General features: G+C 37.9%; 1 long non-coding RNA gene across 4 annotated transcripts in view; it reads right to left on the bottom strand.

The window, feature by feature from the left end:
• Window positions 1-16,007, bottom strand: part of LOC123606727 — a 157,860-nt gene that overhangs the window by 121,417 nt on the left and 20,436 nt on the right. For all 4 annotated transcript variants that reach the window (XR_006716462.1, XR_006716465.1, XR_006716464.1 and 1 more), the window contains exon 2: window positions 15,094-15,228. This is a non-coding gene — a long non-coding RNA (uncharacterized LOC123606727). The remainder of the gene's footprint in view (window positions 1-15,093; window positions 15,229-16,007) is intronic.

The raw sequence follows: 16,007 nt of genomic DNA, 5'->3' as shown, positions 1-16,007 counted from the left end.
AGCCCTGACACAGTGGGTGCTCAATAAACAGTTGCTAACTATTGTTGAAATTCCAACTGGTACTTCTCACCTAAGTATCACCCTTTTCAAACATCCTTTCTGGATAGTCTGGTATACATATGCAGGTGTATCAGAGTGCAGGGCCTACTAAAAATTGTCCTATCTTATTACACAGAACAATATGCTGCTATTCAAATAAAAAAAAAAGATAAGCCACAATTATTAATCTGAATAGACTAGGCTGCACTGCAATAACAATCAATCCTAAAATATCAGTGGCTCAAAAAAAATCAGGTTTATATTTTTTCAGGCTGCATCTCTACTGATGCCTTCCACCAACAGAAGCTGCAAGACAAGTGTTATGTACTGAATTATGTCCTTCAAAATTTGTATGTTGAAGCCCTTAATATAACTAAATTTGAAGATAGGGCCTTTAAAGAGGTAACTAAGGTAAAATGAGGTCAGAAGGGCAAAGTCCTAATCCAATAGGATTTGTGTCCTTATAAGAAGAGGAAGAGACACTAGGGGTATATGTGCACAGAGGAAAGGTCATGTCATGGCAAGAAAGCCACTTGTAATTGAAAAAGAGGGGCATCAAGAGAAATCAAACCTACTAGCACACTGAGTTTGGCCTTCTAATCTCCAGAACTATAAGAAAATAAATTTCTGCTATTTAAGCTGCCCAGTCTGTGCTATTTTTAAATAACAGCCCTAACAAACTCATATGAACAGTAAAAATTAAAAATTCACTGGTGCCAGTAATCCTATTCATGCTGGGAAGCTGCCCTGCTCCTCTGAAGTTCCAAGGATCAACACAAGGAGCAATTTTCATCCATTGTCATTGACAAGAATGTGATGAAGGACATGGTAGATGATCTCGCTTTCCAGATGAGACCCAAGACCTTCCAAATAGTCACTCTACCCATTAAGACCACTCTTCTCCTGGGGATAGTACTGAAAATGCCTGAGGGAGCAATTCGATAGAAGGCAAACAAGACCTAGCAACAGGACATAAGCAGATCTTAACTTGAGAGGGAGAGAATTGCCCTGGAGGATCTAAATATTCCTCCCCTTAAGAAGAATTTTTTGAAATACTCCATTTCCTCACTACTAGGAATAATAAAAGTGTTTGGCCCTTGGTCATAGTCCACTCCATCCCTCTCCTGGCCTACCTTCTTTTTTTTTTTTTTTTTTTTTTTAACCTTCTTCTTCTGGGCTTCCTCATGCTTCTCCTGACTGCACAGGCTCTACACTGAGACATGCTCCACTAGTGTCACCCGGGGAAACCTTATCTGTCTCACTGATCCCTTTCAGCTCTAGATTAATGAGTTAGTTTTTCTACACTAGACTTAGCAAATCACACCTCCAATTCTGGGCCAAAAATTGAATGCTGTCTTTTAAAAATAGTAAGTTATCATATGTTACTATATACTCTGTCACTGCATTTGTACCAAAAATATGACAACTTTTCATTCTGCATATTCTTATATAAGGCATAGATATTACCTTAATTATGCTACAAAATAGAACAATACTATTAATACATTGTCCTTATAAGGTCATCTACATTGAACATCAAAAAGCAAATGCTCTGACAGATCATTTTTTTGAATCCTGTGATAAAATAGCAATGATTTTATTATCACTAATAAAAAAAAACTGAAATATGCAGTTATGATTTCCTTTCCTTGGAAAGACAGAAGAATCTCAATCTAAATTCTATCTATGTGACCCCAGACATAAGGAATGTGACCAAGAGCAGTTATCATGAAGACTCTTTCAAATCAGCTCCCATCTGGTTCTGGTGAAGTCTCTGGTTTACTCAGAAGGTACTATTGCCTCCCAAAACAGACTCAGGAAACTCCTGGACCAAAGAAGATATAGTTTGATGGAACAACAGCTCTGGGGGTGGGATACTGGGGGAAGCACCAAGCTTCCCTGATAAAATACTTGATTTATTATCAAGCTATTGTTGACACATCTCTACTCTTTGAAAGTTATCCTAGAACTGCCTCTAATCCCGGTGCCTGCTGCTCCCTTACCTAATTTGCTTCCTATTTGTCTTCTCATTTTGTCTCATAACAACATTATTGATTGTCGCATTCTCTAGCCCATTTCCTTTTTTGAACTTTCTGTCCCTAAGAGATTGTCTAGTGTGTCCTCTTTGTCTCACAAGTGGTTCAGGTAGAGTTCAATGACTCACATGAATCTACCTGTCTCTGAAATCATTGCCAATGCTATCTTTCCATAAATTCCTCACCATAGTGTCTTGGGTAACAGCTGTTCATCCCCATAACTGTGGGGCAGGAGAGAAAAAGGATGCTTTATTATGACTGACTTTACTTTGGTGCTTTTCTTTCTATCCCTGGCACTCTACTCTGTGAAAAAAGTGGTTTCAGACATCCTTCCCCTCTTCCTAACCAGGACAACAGTTTCGGGCTCACATCCTATCCCAGCTATCTCAGCCATGACTACACACTACCTACCAGCAATGTCCCACTCCTTCTGCCAAAAAACTCAGCCACTTCTGCCGTGAGTTATGTCAGTAAAATTAACATGAATCATGTTTCCTTTTCAACTTTGCTTACATCAGTGACTTTCCATTTCTCTAAACTCTCTTGCACTTAAACCCATGTTGTAATGTTGTAAGCCATTAAAGCAAAAGAAAACAAACAAAATAGCTTCAGGGTACTGCTTCTTAAAAGCCTCAAGAATGAGGTCAAAACCAGAGTTTTGAGAGTGGCTCTTTGGAGGGGATCTGCGGTGGCTCTTATCTTGAAGCACATACAAATTGTCACCCCACCTCAGAAAGAAGCATCACATAATAGCTCCTCTCTGCAGCCGCCTCTCTCAGTTGTTGCCTCCCCTGCAATGCTGCCTGCCACCTTGCTTCTGCACGACCTTGGAGGAGGTCTCTGCCCTTCCCTCAGAGGCACCCATTTCAGGTTGCCATCTCACAGTGACTGAGGTTTTCAGCTGTCACTCATTCACTCCGTGCATCCAGGAGTGGGATTACAATGCAGTTCTCTCTGTGAATAAATAATGTCGATCTGCCAGTTTCTGAATTTGCCCTGTGGAGGTCAGTCCCAGAAAAACTTTTTGCTCTCTCTACAAACCTTCTTTACTCAGACTTGTGCAAATAGCTACTACTTATTATCCCTCTTAGTGAAGGAAGGAAGGAGGAAAATAAAGAAAAAACTATTACATACATGGATCTGAACACATATATTGATATCTGAAGCCAAGAAGTATGCTACGTGTTCACACATGCATTTTTATTTTTGCAGAAAATAGGTCTGATTTGAGCACTGTTCTGAATCCAAAATCCATATTCTTCTGAATATATCATGCAGCTAGGCATCATATAGAGCTGATGTCTGTCCCTTTAAGAAATGGAGGAAGAAAAATATGGGATGAGCGGCCACTGGGCTAAAAAGAATTGTGTGTGACAATTCTATGGTTATTCCAGTTTCTCACTAACTTTGCTTCAACAAGTCTCTTGTCCATTTATCTTTTGCCTATATAGTATGATCTGAGGGACCAAAAAAACGTCTCTTCCACCTTTTGATGCCAATGCCTGAAACTTTAGCCTCACTCCCCTCCATCCTACTTGGATAAAGGATCTGTAGTCATCAAGAATTTCCACGTAAAATAAAATGTTACATCGATCCTGGGATATATTCGCCAATAGTCACCAGTCACCTGCTTAACTGCTTAACTGATGACTTAACTGAATGTGTATTTGTTTTACTATTTGATACAGTGAACCTCAGTAATAGGGACTCACTAGATAGCTTACTTTTCGTGAGGAGGAAGAAAAAGAAAAGATGGAGGAAGTGAAAAATCTAAAGCCCAAGGCACTAAAGAGGTATGAGCATCTTGGAGAAAACGGTCAAGGGCAAGCACAACCCAATTACCGTCAAGGTGGGAGAAGGTGGTAGAAAGAGAAAAATAGAAGGGTACCAAACTCCATTTTAGCCCAAAGGACAACCCCACCCAAACTGATTGGGGGAGAGGAGCTAGAACAACTAGCAAAAGGGAAGAGAAACTGTGCACAACAGCCTCCTGACCTTATCTCTATTACAGAACACATACCATTCTCTGTTGAAATTGTCCATTTATTTGCCCGCACCAACCTTTAGATCATGGGTTTTAGAAGACAGGAGCTCTGTGTCTGTTTCATTTGTGTGGGACCAGAGCCTCGTACACTGCCTGGCATGCAGCAGACGTTCAATGCATGTTCAGAGGATGTATGAATGAAATCAGTTTCCCTTCTTCCCTATTTCTCACACATAAAATCTTTGCGGTGAAGAACCAGATATACTTCATGTGTGATGGAACTTCAGTTGTGTGTTCAGGATTCTTAGAGGTTCTAGGACTCTTTGATAAATATAAACTGTGTCATTTATAGAAAAGCAAATATTTTTCCCTAGAAATGTGGTAATGTCCAACATCTAACAAATACTGTTTTGGTGATAATTATTATTATTTGTAATCAGCATTTTACTAATTTTAGGGGTCTTTATTTATGGTTAAGCATGCTTCCTTACATATTCTATTTTTATATAAATCATTTAAATCAAACTCTGTCCTGACGTCTACTACATTATACTTTAATATACATAACACAGATGTAGATGAAATATAGCTAATGATTCCAAAACAGTTCCTCTAGACACGCTATATATTTTAAATTTAATTTCCTTCTTATGTACCAGGGGAAAATGTATGAGTTTTTTTCCCATGCATCTCTCTTTCCTCATTATCAAAGTGTTCACACGGAATTATTTTTAAAAGGCAGCATTTAGTATTCAATCAAATAATAAGGAGAACGTGTTCCTTCCCAGTGGTTTAATAATAATTCTTGCATCACCAACCCTGAATATTCATGTTATGGAAATGTGTCCTACTTCTATAGATTTCATCACTGTCAGCTGGTGCCACAGCAGAACACAGGAACAGTTAGTCAGTCTAAATACATTCAGGATTTCAGCAATTACCAAAATGTCTTCCCTGACTTACTATCAATAATTCAACTTTTGAGGAATATAATACTGAGACACAGGAGGCTAACCAATAAATATTCTGCTATTCTTCAGAAAACAGTAATCTAACTGCACAAAATTGTGATATCACTTGACTCAAGTCTTACTTCAGCTATATCTGTATGACATAAAGATGACTGAGCAATTCAGTGGGGGAAATAAATCAATCAGGACAGTTGTTTTGGTTTTTTTTGTCTTTAGGTAAAGTGACTTATAGCATATTTATTTTCCCCCATTTTGCTATTAGAACACAGCTTGTCAATGATCTGATATTCGTCATCCTCATTCCTCAAAACATATATTAACCAGACTTTACCCTCAATTCTGTTGGCAGTATGATCTTGGGCTAGTCACTTACTCTCTCCAGGATTTAGTTTACTCATCTGTAAACTGTCAAAGTTGGATTGGGTTGGGGTCAACAAACTTGTTCCATAAACAAATAATAACTATTTTAGGCTTTGTGGGACATACAGTCTCTGTTACAACTATTTAACCCTGCCATTTCGATGCAAAAGCAGGTCACAGATAATATGTAAATGTATGAGCATTTCTGTGTTCCAATAAAATATTAATTATAAAAGCAGGCAGGCAGCAAAACAAGGTTTGGCTTTGTACAGTAGCTTGCCAATTCCTTTCAGGTCTTTTTCAAATCCATGATTCTACATGTTAGATACATATAAGGCCCCTTCACACAAGGGGGAATGAACTCATCTAGTCCCTCAGTGACTTAGAATTAAGGAGCCTAGAAATTCTCTGCTACAGAAAAATTCCTTTGAAAAAATCAAGTAGCCCTAATTAAACCCAATTGATTAACAGATGGACAAAGATTCCTCAATTCTGGCTAGTCAGCACACCTTTTATTGGTACCCCAGGATACAGACTCTATGAAATCCAGGCCAAGTCTCCAGGATGTTTCTTGATGAGGAGAGAATATGCTTACAAAAATGACAGGATTTCACTCCAGGTTTTGTTGCTTTTGACTGCACTGAAGGAACTAATCAGCAGTAAAACAAGTATTAGGTCACACTATAGTTTCAAACTTAGAGGAAAAAAAGAGAACCATTTTTGAATCTCTATAGAGCACCTATTTCACTGAGTAGCCCAGGTGGGGAAAAGTCTCAGAAGTCAAGGTCATAAATTAATCCCTTGTGAATGTCTGTCTATGAAGGTCTGTAGCTTCATCCTATTCCACCACTATGAAACAACACACACACGCAAAGGACACAGCTTGACATTGCTTGTCTGTGGAAACCTAGTAGATAAACTCTATGCTGAAAGATGATTCTGTCATATTCAAATAAGTTTAAAATGTTTATAGGAGTATGATAACTGCCCAAGAAACGTGTCCACAACAATCACAATGATCAAGAATCCCAGAAAAATAAAAGAAAGGACAGAGTCCATTTGGCTTACAGCAGGGTTTCTCAATCTTGGCACTACTGATATTTGGACTGGATGATTCTTTGCTGCAGGGGGAGAGACAGCCTTTGCATTGTAGGATGCAGAGGGTATAGATGGAGTAAGAGTAACTCCTTTTCCCTTCCCTCAGTCATAACAAACAAAAATGTTTCCATACACTGATAGATGTCTTGGGCTGGGGGAGGAGAAGGCAAAATCACACCTAGTTGAGAATCTGGGATTACAGAAACGTAAGATATTGAATTTGCCATAAATCATCATCCATGCTATAGGAGTCAAGTAGTACCCCAGACCAAAACTGATATTCACAAATATTTTATTACAATGACTTCCCAGGTCCTTTCTGAGTATGTATCTCAGAATACCCAGACAACAATGAAGTGGATGGGGACATTATCTGGAGAAAGAGCACGACTGTCTTTGTCCTTTGTCCTTAGCATTATCTAACCCTTGCCCAGTGGCAGTGTTTCCATTTCTAAATTTTACTCACATGGAAATCAGACCCAACTCACTATGTATCCTGCTTAACTCTTAGATTATTGTTCATGATTGCTTGCTCCAGTTACCGGTAAAAAGACCTACAGAGCCTTAGGCCATAATTCAATGGCCTAGCATGGAGAGCCTGTATGAATCTGGGTTCTTAAATCCCTAATCTCAAACTTTGTCCCAGGACCTGCATCTCTTTTAATTCCTGCACTACCTAAATCCCTGTCTGGCTTCCATAGTCTTCTTAGGCAATACTGCCTATACTCTAGACCTCACTTCTGGGTCCCTACTACCTGCTACACACTTCCCAGCTACCACAAACTATTTGTTGAGACTTCACTGGGTCATTTCCTGCTAACATCTCTTTTCTGTCCTTGTGGCTAGAATCTTGTGGTTCTACTCTATTTCTGTGTTCCAATTATCTCTGTTCTGTGGGGTTTCACTGTTGGGTTCTGGCCATAAAATAAAATCATTTATGTCAATGGAATAATAATCATAGAGGAAAGAGGGGAGAAGCAGTTGTGTAGTTACTTCAAAGGCATCCCACCTTGAAAAGCTTCTTGGTATAACTTGACAACCAGAACTCTGATTATTAAAAGAAAAATCATCATAAGATATACTGTTATAGATATGAGGCCTTCCAACATCCTAAGTCATGCAGAAGTTTCTACTGGTCTCTAATATTATAAGTAAAGAGAATAAAATCATAAAGTCAGTAAGGTAAAATGAGCTATGAATGGTTCTTCTCTGCATGGAAAATAAAAATAGTAGAGGGGCACCTGAGCACCTCAGTTGGCTGAGTGTCTGACTCTTGATTTCAGCTCAGGTCATGATCCCAGGGTGTTGGGATCGAGCCCTGTGTTGGGCTCCATGTTGCTTAAGAGTCTCTCTCTCTCTCTCTCTCTCTCTCTCTCTCTCTGACCCTCTCCCCAATTCATGCTCCCTCACTCTCTTAAAAATAAAAAAATAGAGAGATAATAACAAATGGAAACAAAATACAAGATATTAATTTTAAGTCTTACACAAAATCATATTTGACTTCAATATGAAGGGCAATAATATTCATTCATGTTCAATTACAAATGTAGGTATATATATTAATGCACCCTTGCTTCAACAGTCACATGTCTAGGAAGAGTTTACTCTTCATAGTGATAAAGATCACTAAGAATGGTTTAAACACAAAAATCATTTTTAGTTCACCTCTGAGGTGAGATTAAGGACAAAGTCTGCTTTCTTGCCTTGTGCTGCATACAATAAGGACCAATCAAAAATATCTGAATTATAAACATCCTAGACAGTGCAGCCATAACCATAGACATGTAGAAACCAAAAGCTGGCAAAGAGAATAGCATGGGCCAGGATCCCAGCGGGTAGGGGGCTGGAGTGGGAGCAGAGACAGAGGGGGCTCACCCAGCTGAATGCCGAGAGTATGCAAGGTTGGCTGCTAATTAAATCCTAATGACAGAGGTACTTTCCCAATGCTCAGGGGAGGTTACTTCCACAGAGGCATCTAGGATGGAATCCAGCAGTAGGTAGAGACAATGGCAATGCTACGGTTCAAGGAAAATCCACCTGGTTGGAAGCACATCCCTAGCCAATAGCTCAAAGGGTGTAGATAGTGAAAGGAGTAAGAAATGTGAGATTGACAAGTTCTAGAATGGCCGTCATGCCTCAGTCAAATATCATGGGTTCCAAATCAAGTCTTGATGGGAATAGAAGTACAAATCACCAATAAGGTCAGAAATCCAGGAAGTCAGTTTCTAGAATCCATTCACTGTAAAGAATGAAGCTCTAGTTGAGTCTTATTCATTCACTCATTTATCCAATCCTTTGCTCACTAAATGCATACTAATAACATCTACAAAACAATGCTAGACACTGTTACTAGCCCTATGGATTCAATGGGGAAAAACAAGCATGGTCCTTGTCCTTACTCAAGAAGAGCTTTGCTAGAAGTGTTTGGAGCTTAAGTAATTGTAAATATATAGGTTAAAAAAAGTTTATCAAGATAAGGCAGTAAGTGCTAGCAAGATTAAGCTGCCTGTGCCTTTGAAAGAAATATGCTCCAGGCCACAGACAGCCAAATTGGTAGCAAGAAAAGAAATGTGGTCCCACTACCTTATACATAACAAACGGAGGGGCGCCTAGGTGGCTCGTCGGTTAAGCATCTGACTATTGGTTTCAGCGTAGGTCATGGTCTCACTGTTCTTGAGTTCAAGCCCCACGTTGGGATCTGTGCTGACAGCACGTAGCCTTCTTGGGATTCTCTTTCTCCCTCTTTCTCTGCTCCTCCCCTGCTCATGCACATTCATTCATTCATTCTCTCTCTCTCTCTCTCTCTCTCTCTCTCCCAAAATAAATAAATAGGGGTGCCTGGGTGGCTCAGTCAGTTAAGCGGCCGACTTCGGCTCAGGTCATGATCTCGCGGTCTGTGAGTTTGAGCCCTGCGTTGGGCTCTGTGCTGACAGCTCAGAGCCTGGAGCCTGTTTCAGATTCTGTGTCTCCCTCTCTCTGACCCTCCCCTGTTCATGCTCTGTCTCTCCCGGTCTCAAAAATAAATTTAAAAAAGTTAAAAAATAATAATAATAAATAAATAAATAAATAAATAAATAAACTTAAAAAAATTTTTAATTAAAGAAAAAATAAATGGAGGCCATGATTATGATGATGATGATGATGATGGTTATGTAATTGTTTCAGGCTCTGACCAAAAGATTGAAATCATATTAGTTATTTAAACACAAAGAAATTAATAAAAAGAGTTGTTAATTTGGTAAAAATTATAAATTAGGTACTAAAAAGATAAAAAAAAGAACTCTAGGGTATCATAAATACAGTAACTGTAAAACATAGCTGCCATCCCTAACTTTGCAGCAACAAAGAAAATTTGCAATTATAAACAGTCAGAAGCCTGGAGGAGAGACTTCATAGTGCTGAAACTCACACTTCTGAGGAGGTGGGGATATTCAGAAGGGTGGGGAACCTGAGCTCAGAAGGAGGAGAAGTCTTAAAGGTCTGGGCCTTTAAGAGGGGGAGGGGTTCTGGGGTCTCTAAGGACTGGCTCTATGGCCACTGGGGAAAAGCTATGAACAGGACTCAAACTGCTGATAGTGGAACTCACTGCTGCTGCAGGGGTGAAGAAGTGTTGCTGAGGTGTTATTCATGGGAAAAGAAGGCCAACAGAAAGTAAATAGGAAGAAAAACAGAAACAACAGCAAAGAGGAAGGAGCATGTTGTTCCATCCACCTCCTCCAGCTTGCAATCTCTCTCTAGCACCCCCCACTGTCAGAGCTTAACCAACTGACAAATAAGAAACATGACTTGTAGACACCCAGCCCAGTATCAAAAAGCAAAATATGGAACAGTGGGTTTAAAGCTGAGAGATGATAGTTTAATAACCAGTCCAACCAAGGCAAGTTCTTTATGTTTTTGAGACACAGTTTGTCAAATTAGGACACTAAGGTCTACCACAAGAAGATGTCTTAAGAATTAGACAAATGTATATAAAGCACTTTACACAGTGCTTGACAAAATCCATTATTTCACAATTAATGGTTTCCACTCCTGATTCATCCTCCCAAGTACATCTGCCACCCCCTTAAACAACGACTCTGTAGAACTCCATGTGTGGCCTCATCTATTGCCAGAATATGTCTCAGCAGGAAAAATCTATTTATAAGACCTCAACCAACAGGGAGCTCTTCTAAGTTGGGGACCATATTTGGCTCTTATATTTTCAATTCCATTCCTCTCTGTCATTCTGGAAATCTGGCAAAAAAAAAAAAAAAAAAAATCATCTATATTTCCTTGCCCTTGCCACCATCAATTCAATAGATCAGCTTTCCATTAAGATATATTCAAATTCCTTCAGTATACTTCAAGAAAAGTTCTAGAAAGATTTCAAACTTGATTCAACACACTTTACTCTAAAGAACAGTATTCACTATCTTGTGTCTTGAAAGAATCGCATGCCCAAAAAGCAAACACAGGAACCCACTACCATTTTTCTAATGTTCTCAATCCCGTGGCAGCATTCCAGACAACAGAGACCTTAAGACTAGGAAGGAGAGTTATTAAAGGTAGAGTTGATGCTTTATGGCACATTTTAGAAACAAAAGTCACCATGTCCATGAATGGCCTAAAAACCAACTCCTACATAAAAGAAAAATACAGCTCTTCTGCTATCTTGCCTAAAACCATGAGTTCTTAATAGTTCATTCCCTTCCTGATCCAAGGCTCATGTGGTTCTATCTTTATTAATTATAAGACCTTAGGATATTTTCTTCAACCTCTAAGCCTCATTTAATTGAAATAGCATTCTTAACATTATCTCATAAGTTTGTTGTAGGAATTAGATAAAACAATACATGTTCGAGGCAAGACAGGAAACAAGGAGTAGTTGTTTACTGGGTACACAGTTTTAGTTTTGCAAAAAACTCTTTCCAGAAAGAGTTCTGGAAATCTCTTGGACAGCAATGTAAACATATGAACTGTACATTTAAAATGGTTACGATGGTAAATTTTATGTTCTGTGTTTTTTACCACAATTTTTAAAACTGTTTATTAAATTAATGTATGACTAAAAAGTTCCTATCACATGCATAGGTGCACACACACACACAGAGAATAAACATTCATCACTCATCACAATGCCTGGCACATCATAAGCATTCAAATATCTATAAGGTTCTGTCTCTTTCCCCTTTGAGCCTTCCAACAATCTCCTGACTTCAACTTCACCTGCATGAATTTCTAATTTCTCCCCCTCTGAACACTGTATAGGCTTATTTACATTCCGTCCAGTGCTGTTCCTTAACATTTCAGGGTGGGCATGCTTTATCTTGCCAAGTAGATTGTCAGCTCCTGCAGAAAAGGAACCATCTTTTATATTTCTTCTATGTTCCCCTCCATGTCCAATTTAATCTTTGCATTAACTGTTGAATGAGGGTCTACTTAAAATGAGATGGACTCTCCCAGAGCCAAAACATTCAAGTTACCCCTGCCTGCTCTTGGGCTTCCCACTCATCATTATCAATCCACATCTATTTATCGATCTGTTAGCTTATATTAGGATAAGTGGGGAAAAGCAATGAACAGGGAAGATAGAAAGAAAATAAAAAGATATATAAGACATGATTCTTGTCCTCAAAAGTCTTTTTACCTATTTTCACAAAGAAAACATAATGATATTGGTAAAACTGCAAGGAAAAATGCTAAATGTCCACTGAGTGTTAACAGACAATACGGGAATTCAGCAAGCCATGGAGACTCCAGGGGAAATTCAATAGATTAGTTTTTGAAAAACTTAAGTACTAAAGTATATATTCTTCAGAGTTAAGATGATTCTCCAAGGGGTAAAAAGTATATCTGCCTACTAACTCTAAATTTGAGATAAAATTATTATATATTTTCAGGAAAATAATAACAACAACAATTTCCATGCACTCCAGTAGTGTCCAACAGACATACTATCACTAATCCTAAAAGTAAGGGGTGCATCATCCCTATTTATATGTAAGGAAATAGTGTGAAAAAAATTAAGTTACCTGCTAGCTGATGTAGAGATAGTAAGTATTGTATTTGAACATACCTGTCTGATGCCAAAGCATGAATTCTTCCCACTATGCAACTCATTCATTCATCAAACATTTATTGAGAATTTACTCTGAACAAGCATTACGCTAAAGATATTAAATTAAAGAAAACATGATTTCTTCCTTCAAGAGACTCACTGGTGAGAAGGAAGTTACATAAAGAGACCACATAAAATGTGCTGAGTCCAAGAACAGAGATACACAAAATGTTATGGAGCATGTAGGAAGGAAACCTAACCCATCCTGGGAAATCCTAAAAGGTTTCTTAGAGGAGTAGAATTCTTTAAGTCTTAAGGAATAAAATAAACAATAGTTTACATTTATGTACTTACTAGGCAGATACTATTATTATTCCTGATTTACAGATGAGACAATTAAAGCTCAGAAGGGTGAGCAACTTTTCCAGGCTTCAAGAGTTTATAAATAGGTGGTAGAACCAGGATATGAATCTGTTCTCTCTTAATCTCTATAATTTGCTGCACACGAATAAGAGTTTGCCAGAAAAGTGAAGAGAAAAAGAGCAAGACAAAGGCAAGAAACTGCACTGTATGGAACAATATATAAAGCATAATATGGCTAGAGCAGAAAATCACGAGAGGAAATTAGAGAATTATGGGCCAGGTCACAAAAGATCTTGTGTAACATTCTAAGGATCTCATAATTTATCCTATAAACTACAGAGGGATATTAAAAATTTGTACGTTAATAAATGATTATGTCAGCTATTTGAAGGATGGATGTGAGTTAAGACTAATGGGAAATGGGTTGTTGTTGTTGCTGTTATTGTGGTAAAAAAGAAAAAAAAAACACATTAGATAAATTTACCCTCCTAACAATTTTTAAGTGTACAGTACGATAAAGAGACAGTTTTAATATTCAGCAAAGATGAGAACCTAAACTTGGGTGGAGAGAGTAAGATGGAAAACTTGGAAATAATACATGTCTAGATGGCAGAAGAGGCAAAATTTGGTGATGAACTAGACGTGCCTATCTCCCTACCCATCAGACTTGCCTGTTTTAAATAATCTGTCCAAGAAAACAGAAAGCATAAATATATACATGTGTCATTATGGAATTGGCTAGGCATGGTGCTAGGCACAGGAGCATTAAGAATGAGTAAGACACACTTCCCATCCCAGATGGACCTATATTCTGGAGTGGAGGTGGAGAAGAAGGACGAGTGCAATAAAGGATTATGTGGTTATAAAAGGAATAGGTACAACATTTATTAGGGATCCAAGGTTGGAGTGGTTAGCCCTAACCAGGGGATATCAGAGAAGGGCTGAAGGAGGATATGCCTCAAATTGAATCTGAAAAGACACTTTCCAGTGGATCACGTATTTGAGGTGAATGTTTCTTCAGTGGCAAAGTGGCAAGAATACGGCAGAATAAATAGTTTCAAAGTGAAGTAGGTGAGGAGGGACAAGATAAATATGTGGACCCCTGAAGGCATCAAAAGCAGAACAGGAATTTATTGGCTGCTAGTTCCTCCATTAAAACACCTAAGCACAAGAAGGCAATTGAGGTCACAGAAGAATGAAAGTAGGAGACAAGATAGTGATCTACAATAAAACTATAAGAAGTGCTGTGGTTTTATAGCACTATCTGTGGCCACGTGATCACACTCCATCTAGCCCCACCTGAGGTACAGAATTGATGCTCATTATGCTTGGCGAAGTGTATTAGTATATTAGAAGTCTATTAGTTCTACCCTAGACTCTAGCATTTCCTATAATGATATCCTGTAGGATATCATCTTGAGATTCACAGTTAGGGGTCTGTGCATCAGGCACTTCCTACTGCTCTTCTAAAGGATTTTAAATTACCTCATAATATCTTATATTTGGAAGCCTCAATGCCTCAGTCACAAGTATTGATATTTGTAAGCAAAAGTACATTTTTTTAACCGACGTGTTTACATAGACATTATTTTTCCTAAATGTAATGCCTAATGTCTAAAGGACAATATCATTTATAAGTACAAACTCTCAGACTTGAAGAAGAACACCTTTGTTTAACCTGTTTAATATGTAACATCTACATATTACTAACACTTCTACATTCAAGAATCTTCCTGGAAATGGTTATTTATCTCTTTCCAAAGTCAAATTTCTACTGCTGTCCCTAAGAATCAATTTAAGAAAAAGGGAAATCCGTTACTAAAACTGATCACAGACTTTCTAGCTCATTAAATGTACTGTCTTCAATACAGCAGCAGAGGCTATAAATCTAGTTCTTTGTGAATAATCTCAATATTCCTTATAATGAGGCTTAAAAGTGTTTTTTATTAAGAAAAATAAAATTATTTAGTGGAAAAAATATTTAATAAAGTTATTTTAATTAGATGTACACATTAATCATGAAATTTTACAGGATAATTATAATGATATTTCTCTACTTATTATGATGAAACTTGTGAGAATGGTTAGAACATAAACAGATAAGAGAGAATATGCAAGTCGGTATTATTTGGGGTAATTTTAAAACGATTTAGTAAAGACTGCATCTCCTAGGATAAAATAATTCATTACATGAAGGTGACTTACTTGGAATTGGGAATCAAAAACTCTTAACTTTCACGATCAGCCATGATCCATCCAATCCCCACATTCAGAAGTACCAAATCTGTGATCACAGGCCAGACTGAAAATAGATGGCCAGAACTTTCACATATTTAATACCTGCAATAAAATAAACTGGAGTTACGACATCAGAAGACAGTGGGCTAAGGGCTAACGCAAGTCCTGCCTTTTCACACCTGATAGCATGTTTATTCATCCCATTGTACTTCTCCTATTGCCCAGAAGGAAAATAAAGTGTCTGAAGTTTCAATTGGGAAAAGATGACTCACCCTGAAACTTTTTGAGTAGCTTATTAGGGTTTACAATGCTTGTGGACTGCTACTTGTGTTTTATGTATGGGGGCTGTGGTCAGGATGAAATGAAGCAAAAGACTGAAAAAACAGAAAATAAGTGGTTCTATAGCAGTCATATATTGAAATGACAATGTATGTATCATAAACCTTTACACAAACATTTTAGCATATGGTACACAGGTTTTAAGTAATGTATATGCAAAAGAAAAGGCCTCTAGAACCATTTGACTAGCTTCAACACTGGAAAAATACAAATTAATGATCTCATAAATGTTTCAAAACTGAAAACACTCCTTTCTCCCCAACAAAGGAAAGCAACAATTTCTGGTAATAAATTCTACCAGATATTTTAGTGGTGGTGCTATTTCTATTGCTTTTAAAGATGTATTTTTAATTGTCTTACAGATATCCTTAATCATACAAAAAGAAATCAGAAACTCCCACTTGTCATAGAAAACCCTCAAAATAGGCAATACTATTTCCACTGCTAAAAGTATTTGAAATATATACCAGCATACCCGACATGTCAACTGTTTCCTACAATGTCTTCTCGCCAAACTGAGGTGTTTTCACAAAACAACAGGA

This window comes from Leopardus geoffroyi, chromosome A2 (assembly GCF_018350155.1).
Source record: "Leopardus geoffroyi isolate Oge1 chromosome A2, O.geoffroyi_Oge1_pat1.0, whole genome shotgun sequence".
Lineage (NCBI taxonomy): Eukaryota > Metazoa > Chordata > Mammalia > Carnivora > Felidae > Leopardus > Leopardus geoffroyi.
Note: the sequence above shows the minus strand (reverse complement) of the source record. Positions and strands in the feature narration are given on the sequence as shown.